The sequence below is a fragment of the Tupaia chinensis genome, unplaced genomic scaffold (genome assembly GCF_000334495.1).
Source record: "Tupaia chinensis unplaced genomic scaffold, TupChi_1.0 Scaffold000661_1, whole genome shotgun sequence".
Classification (NCBI taxonomy): Eukaryota; Metazoa; Chordata; class Mammalia; order Scandentia; family Tupaiidae; genus Tupaia; species Tupaia belangeri.
In genome coordinates this window covers 4,633,572-4,640,908 of record NW_006160183.1, presented here as the reverse complement: position 1 = coordinate 4,640,908, position 7,337 = coordinate 4,633,572, and positions in this window count along the sequence as shown.

Sequence of the window (7,337 nt, the reverse complement as noted above, 5' to 3'; positions counted from 1 at the left end):
CTGGCAGCTTGCTTCCTTCCTTCCTTCTCTCTTTCTCTTGCACTATCCCTCTTTGGCCAAATTAAAATAAGTAAATAAATAAGGTTAAATAAAATAATTATTTTTAAAAAAGACTTCAGAAAAACATTGGAGCCGGCAGGTGGCGTGGTGGTTAAAGGCACTGGACTCCCATGTGGCCGACCATGGTTTAAGTCCCAGACCTGGCAGCTTGCTTCCTTCCTTCCTTCTCTCTTTCTCTTGCACTATCCCTCTTTGGCCAAATTAAAATAAGTAAATAAATAAGGTTAAATAAAATAATTATTTTTAAAAATGACTTCAGAAAAACTTAAAGGCATATCTTGTGGACCCTTTGGCTAGACAACAGGGCCTCCGAGAGTCTTAGGAAAGTACCACTTAGGTCCTGCTAGACAACGCGTCTTCTAAGAATCTCACTGCAATCTCACAGGTGATTTAAGTAGAGAAGGGTTACTTTGGAAATAAATGGGAGTGTGGCTTTTTGTCTAAAGGGGTCGGTTATAATTTGATAGATAAGAAACTCATATGGGGGCCAGCTGATGGTCTAGTGGTTACTTCACTAGACTCACACATGGCTGACCTCGGTTCGAGACCTGGACCTAGTGGCTTGAAACTCATACCAGGTGCGTGCATGTATGTGCCCAAGATCCCAGGAGAATGAAGGAGAAGGGACTGGGGAATGGCCACCTCCCCTGGAGGGTCATATCTTACTTTCCCTCTCACTGTCTCTGTCTCTCTCCAGTGAGTGCATGTGCCCTAAGGCCAAAACTTCTACAAAAAGAAAGAAAGAAAGAAAGAAAGAAAGAAAGAAAGAAACCCATATGTTTTTGAAAGAATTGTATGAAGTTGGAATGAAGGGGACAGATACCGTTCAGAATGAAAAGGGACCTTTTGTATGTGTACGAAGTTGGTTGGTCCTTCTTATGGAAAAGGAAGGATAGGTAGGAGTGTGGAGGCCAGCTGGCGATGTGGTGGTTAAAGCAGCTGGAGCCTACATGAATGGCTGCGTGGTTTGAGTCCTGGACCTGGTATGCCTGAAAAACACACTCGGCCTAAAATTCCCGACAGGAGAAACAGAGGAGAAGGGATTGTGGTGTAACTGCTCCCCCCATGGGAGAGTGCTTTTCATCTTCCCTCTCTCTGTGTCTCTCTGGTGAGTGCACCTGCCCTCTAGCAAACAAAAAACAGAACAAGGGGCAGGCAGGTGGGGTGGTGACTGGGGCACTGGACTCCCATGTGGCTGACTGTGATTCCAGTCCTAGGCCTGGCAGCTTGCTTTTTCGCTTTCCCTTTCTCTTTCTCTGGTCAAATTAAAAAATAATAATAATGAATAACAATGAAATAAAAATACATTTAAAAACAAATACTGAATTTTCAACTTAAGATTCAAAAGTATAATAAAATCTTAGTAAACATGTTTGTAAAAATGGAAGCACTCACAGTAATACTATTTCATGTCTGTCTGGCTGCTGACGTAAAGAATTAGTATTAACCTCGCGCACGTTCCATCTCGACTTACATGTGTGCGAATGCAGGAGCGTTATGGACTATTTACGGTGGAAAGCGTTCCTCAGCGGCCACGTGCGACTATAGCAAATACTGTGCTAATCTGTGAGTACCTTTGGACCCACAAAGCGATGCTAGAAAAGGATGCTTGCCACACTGGGATACCCTACCCGGCCCGCATCCTCGCTGAGAGGAATGACTGGGTAACTTGACCTGCCTTTTGTCTTAATGAAGTGCTTCTACCATTCACCCTCTCTATAGGTCTTCTGTGGATGTGGGTAGCAGCAGAATCCACACGTTTTCCTGTAGCAATAGCCTTTAGACAGTCTCTGCTCTGGTTGGGATGTTGCCCCCACAAATGCATACGATGAAATTTGGTTGTAATGAGATTAAGGGGGTGAAAATTTAATCTGGCTATGAGATTAAGTGGTGGGGCTTTTGGGAGGTGATTTGGATCAAGGTCATCAGGGTGGGGTCCCTATGACAGACGGCCTCAGAAGGAGAGGGAGTGAATCAGAGATGCTCACACACACACACACACACACCTACAGATGCTCAGTCTTCCTCCACTCAACACGTGCTGCCTCGGGACCCTGCGGAGAGTCCCCACGAGCAACAAGGCTGTCACCAGATGTGTCCCATTGAGCTGAATGACCTTCTATTCTTAATCGCCCAGTTGCAGGTAGTCAGTTATGAAGCACTAAAGAACAGACTAAAACAGTGTCCTTTTGATTCAAGGATGAGCATGAAAGAGGTGAGACATTTCCCTGGGGCCGAATGGAGCTCATGAGGGTGGCTTTTTAGGGCCAGAGCTCATACTGCCTGAATGCTGGGTCTTAAGGGACAGAGGTAGGCATGTGTCCTTTAAGTCGAGTCTGTGCGTGTGGCAGAGAGAAATGCGGCCTCCCAAGTGTGAGACACAGCAGAGGTCCCTCTCGCGGACGTCTGAGGGCAGTAGTGCTTCCAGCCATCCTCTTCGGAGGTCTCTGCTTCTCTCCTGGAGGTCATGGGATTCTGACCCTTGGGAGACTCATTGTCACTGTGCCCAGCTCTCTGGTTTGAAGTATATTTCATAATTATTAGCCTGGCATATCAGGCTAATATCCTGGGCTCTGTTGGGTCATTAGAAAAGTTGTGAGGTATTTCTCTATGTTTTTCTATGCAAAAAATGGGATGACCCATTACATCCAAGAAGTGAAACATGTGGATTGAAAATATTTGGGGGAAAAAATCAGTTGCCTCTGTACTATGTGTAGACTTTCCCCTTGCTATTGTTCCCAAAACAATACAGTTTGGCAATGATGTACATTGTAATCAGAGATGATTTGGAGTGGACCTGCAAATGTACGTCCCCGTTTTATCTACGGGACTTGAGCATCCATGGGTTTAGTTGTCCACGGGCATCCTGGTTCCAGTCCCTCATGGGACAACTGTATTCTGGCTCCCACAGCTGGGAAGTCCAGGACAGATGGCACCTCAGGAGAGGGTGGGGATGCCGTTTCCTCAAGGAGAGGAGGTAACCAGACATCACATCTTCCACTGGTTATGACCCCTCCTGAAATTCACTTTGTAGCCATTGTGCTGAGTCCCTGGGCAGGCTTTCTCAAGTAACTCAGGCGGGCACCTTGTTCCTGCAGGCAGCTGCTGCCTGGTACAGACTCCTTACCCACTCCTGTTTCAAAGCTTTCAGTCCCTGCTGAGTGCCCGGCATGGGTGCCACATCTCAGCAGCAGAGCAGAAATCACTGACACGTCCGAGCCCCGCGTAGGCAGAGGGCTCTGGGCACAGACTCCCATTCCCACCGGTCTGTTCTTACACTCAAGCAACCCCGAGGACAGCTGCTCGGAACCTTAGCACTGCCACTGTGCAAGGTAAAAATATCTGCACAATGGGCTCTCAGTGGATGGAGGCCCCAAGGATGCCTCTGAAACATTTCACTTGCACAGCAGCTCCTCCATGTGGGGTCCCCGAAGTTATTAGCCTGGCATATCAGTTGGGATATTCAGCTCTAAGTGACAGGAGACCAATTCAAACAGGCTTGAGTGAAAAGGGAATACAATAGGTCCTCTATCTTGGGCTCTATTGTGTCATCAGAAATCATGAGGTATCTCTCTATGTTTTTCTATGCAAAAAATGTGATGACCCATTACATCCAAGAAGTGAAACATGTGGAACATGGCCGAAGCCGGCCATCGGGATTGATTGCCCTCCCCAAGGTCATGCAGTGTCCCCTCAGCTCCCTCTCCTCTTTGATTCATTTTCCGTTGACTGTCCCAGCTGAATGTAGCTGCTATCCCTTCTTCCCCATGGATCTCCCACCCCCTAAACAGCCAAAGCCCAGAGTGAGCCCTGACATGCACTCCCCAGGCTTCTTATAGTCTGCTGAAAACTGCCCTGAGAGGGAAGAAAGGAGGGGCTGCTAAGGAGGGTCTCCAAGGCCCCTTGCCCATGCTCCATTAGGCCGGTGGTCTGCTGGCAGAGGCTGGCCTTCTGCTGTGCTGCTGGGTCTGCAGATGTCTGTGGACCACACCTCAGGCCAGGATGTACCTGATAGCTGGGTCTCTCCTGTAGGGTGCAACCCCCAGCTCTGGTCTAGGGAATGCCTCCTCTACTCTTCTCTGTTCTGGTCTCTCTCCTTTTCCTCTCTGTGTCTTTCCATGTCTCTGTCCCCTTTTCTCCCCTCCTGTGCTGTTTTTTTCTCCAACCTGAATGAGGTTGGTCAAACAATCCTTGGTACACCATACTCTGAACACCGTAAGTGTGATCATCTTTTTAAGAATGCTCATTGTGGGGCTGGCAGGTAGTGTGGTGGTTATGGCACAGGACTCCCACATGGCTGACCACAGCTCGAGTGCTGGACCTGCCAACGCGCTTTCTCGCTTTCCCTTTCTCTCTGGTCAAATTAAATAATAATAATTAAATAAATAATCCTTAAAAAAAAAAAAGAATGCTCATTGAGGGAGCCAGCAGATGGCGTAGTAGTTACATGGCTGGATTCCTACATGGTGGACCTCGGTCTTAGTCTGAGTCCTGTACCTGGTGGCTTGAAACACACGCTGGATGCACGTGTGTGCGTGCCGAAAATCCCGGGAGGAAAATGGAGGAGAAAGGATTGTGGTGTGGTATCCCCATGGGGGTGATTTCTCCCTTTTCTTCTCACTGTAGTCTCTCTCTCTCTCTTTCTCTGGTGAGTACCTGCATCTGAAGGCAAAAACCTCTACAAAAAATGAAAAAAGAATGCTCACTGAGGGCTGGCTCACCATGGCATGGTGGTTAAGTCAGCTGGATCCTATATGGTCCACCCTGCAGTTCAAGTCCTGGGCCCAGTAGTTTGAGAAACATGTCAGGCTGTGTGTGTGCATGCCCAAAATCCTGAAGGAAGGGAGAGATGGAGGAGAAAGGATGGCACCATGACCATGGCTTTCTCCTTCCCCCACTCTCTGTCTCTGGAGAGTGCACATACTCTGTAACAGGAAAAAAAAAAGTTAATTGGCGTGGAATTGATATATTATGGAGGGAAAAGAGGCAGCATGAGCTGAGTTTTCTAACTGCCCCTGCCTGTGCTCGCCCCAAAACAATGCGAATCATACAACACAGTCATATACAGGACTCCATGGTGTCCCCTTCCTTTCAGCTCTCTCCCGTGGGTTAGGCCCAAGTCCTGGGTCAAGGCCCTTTGAAGATCCAAGGAAAAGCAGACTCAGCCAGGGCCAGGAATGCATTTCAAAGGCTGGCCTGTCCCTCCTTCCCTGGCCCACTGTGGTGTTTGTCACTTCCTCCCTGAGGGAGTATCCAGAGGCCCAGCCATGGGGAAAGATGAAGGCAGAATTGTTGGATCAAAGTCCAAACACATAACAAAAGCTTCTCCCAGCTCCACCTAAGGACATGATAATGTGCGTTTACTCACACACAAACACGGAGCCTGGGCCACCCCACCATAAACCATCTCTTATTACAAGCCCAGAATCTTTTCCATCTGTGTTTAAACTGCAGCCTAGGAAATAACCTCTATAAAAATAAGATTGAAAGTGAAAATATTGAATGCAATGAATGAGGGCCTCACTGTGTTCTCTCCTGAGGGATGCCCTCACCTAACAGCCTCCAATATTTCTATCTAGGGCTGTGCAGTGTTTCCTCAGAGAGCATTCCATTTGTTAACAGGGAGACAGGGCCTTGGCCGAGGTGTATTCAGTTGAGCTGTGGTGCTTGGCTGTCGGTACCTGCCTGGCATCTTAATTTTTCTTCCAAAGGTGAGTTGTTCAACTGCAAGACAAAAGCCAACAGGGAGGTTGCCCAGGGCAAGATTTGCTGGCCAGTTTCCACCACTGCCAGCGTCTCCTTCCTCACAATCCAACACCACCTCCCACAACTACCACAGCCATGCATCCAGACCTGCTGCCATCGTCCTCCCTCCATTCAGAACACCACTCCTTCCCAGGCATGAGAGCCATGGGGGGAGGAAGGAGAACCTGAGTGGAGCTGAGAGTTGAAAATCTGGAGGGCTGTCTAGAACAAATACACACATAACTGAGAGCAAGAAGGTGAGGCATGAGCGAGGTTATGAAAAGTTCTCCCAGAATTCAAAGGAGGGAGAGATGAGTCGTCCTGGAGGAAGTGGCTTTTGAATGAAGGCTAGAAGGAAGGGTGGGATCTGGCCTAGTGGAAGGAAAAGGCCTTATCAGAAGAGAGTTGGTGAAGGGAAAGAATACAATTGGCTGAGGATTGAACTCGTCTGGCTGTACCCCCAAGATGTCAGAGGGGCAGTGAAGGAAATCAGGTTGAAGGGTGGCTGGTACCAGATCAAGGAATACAATGGATAAAAGAAAAAGCCGCTTGGTGTAAGGATTTTGGCCTTTTACATGGAGAATGGAGGATGGATTGACAGTTACGGAGCTGTGAAAGGTCAGAGTGGTTTGGTTTTGTTTTCGTTTTTTGAGAAGTTTTTGCTATAGAGCGTGTGCGCTCGCCAGACAGAGAGATAGAAAGCGAGAAATCATCCCACAGGGGGGATGGCCACGCCGCAATCCCTTCTCCTCCATTCTCCTCTCGGGATCTAGGGCACGCATGCACACGTGCCCAGCGTGAGTTTTAAGCCACCAGGTCCAGGACTAGAACCGCGGTCAGCTACATGGGAGTCCAGTGACATAGCCATTACGCTAACTGCTTGTCCCATGGTCAGGGTGGTTTTGTAGCTAATCATTAGAGTGGGTCTCGGGAGCCAGTGAACATTCCTCTTTCTAGTCACTAAAAAGAGCCCCCAATCCCTTCCCCCACCCTCTCCCCAGTTGGTTAATTCAAAAACTAAGAAAGCTTTTGGGCGGTAGCCATCTGACTTAAATCCTACCATGTCATACTTCACCCCTTTGTCCTGAGCGTTTGTGAGGGAGTGAAGAGAATGTGGTGAGAATAAAACACGTAGCACTGTCTACTGTAACTTACACCCAGGGCAAGTAGATGCATCTGATCCCTTCCAGAGGGTGCATTTTGCTTGGGCAAGTGTGGAGTGTGAGGGCCCTGGGTGTTGTCGGGTTGGCAACCCCCAGAGGACGGTCTGGAGGAAAGACTCGGGTAGGCTCACAGCCCACTTTGCCTTTCTCTGGGGTCAGCTGGGTGTGGCTCTGAGGTGCTCTACTCAGGGGCGAGAAGCTCAGGGCTAAGATGAGGGCACTTTCGAGAGCCAGTGAGAGGAAGCCCAAGCTCCCTGTGCCTGGGCCGGGTGGATGAGGTAGTGCCATGTCCTGCAGCCTTTGTCCTCGGTGCCGAGGGTGACACTGCCCTCATCCCTCTCCCCTAGTGATTCTGATGGAGTCACCAGA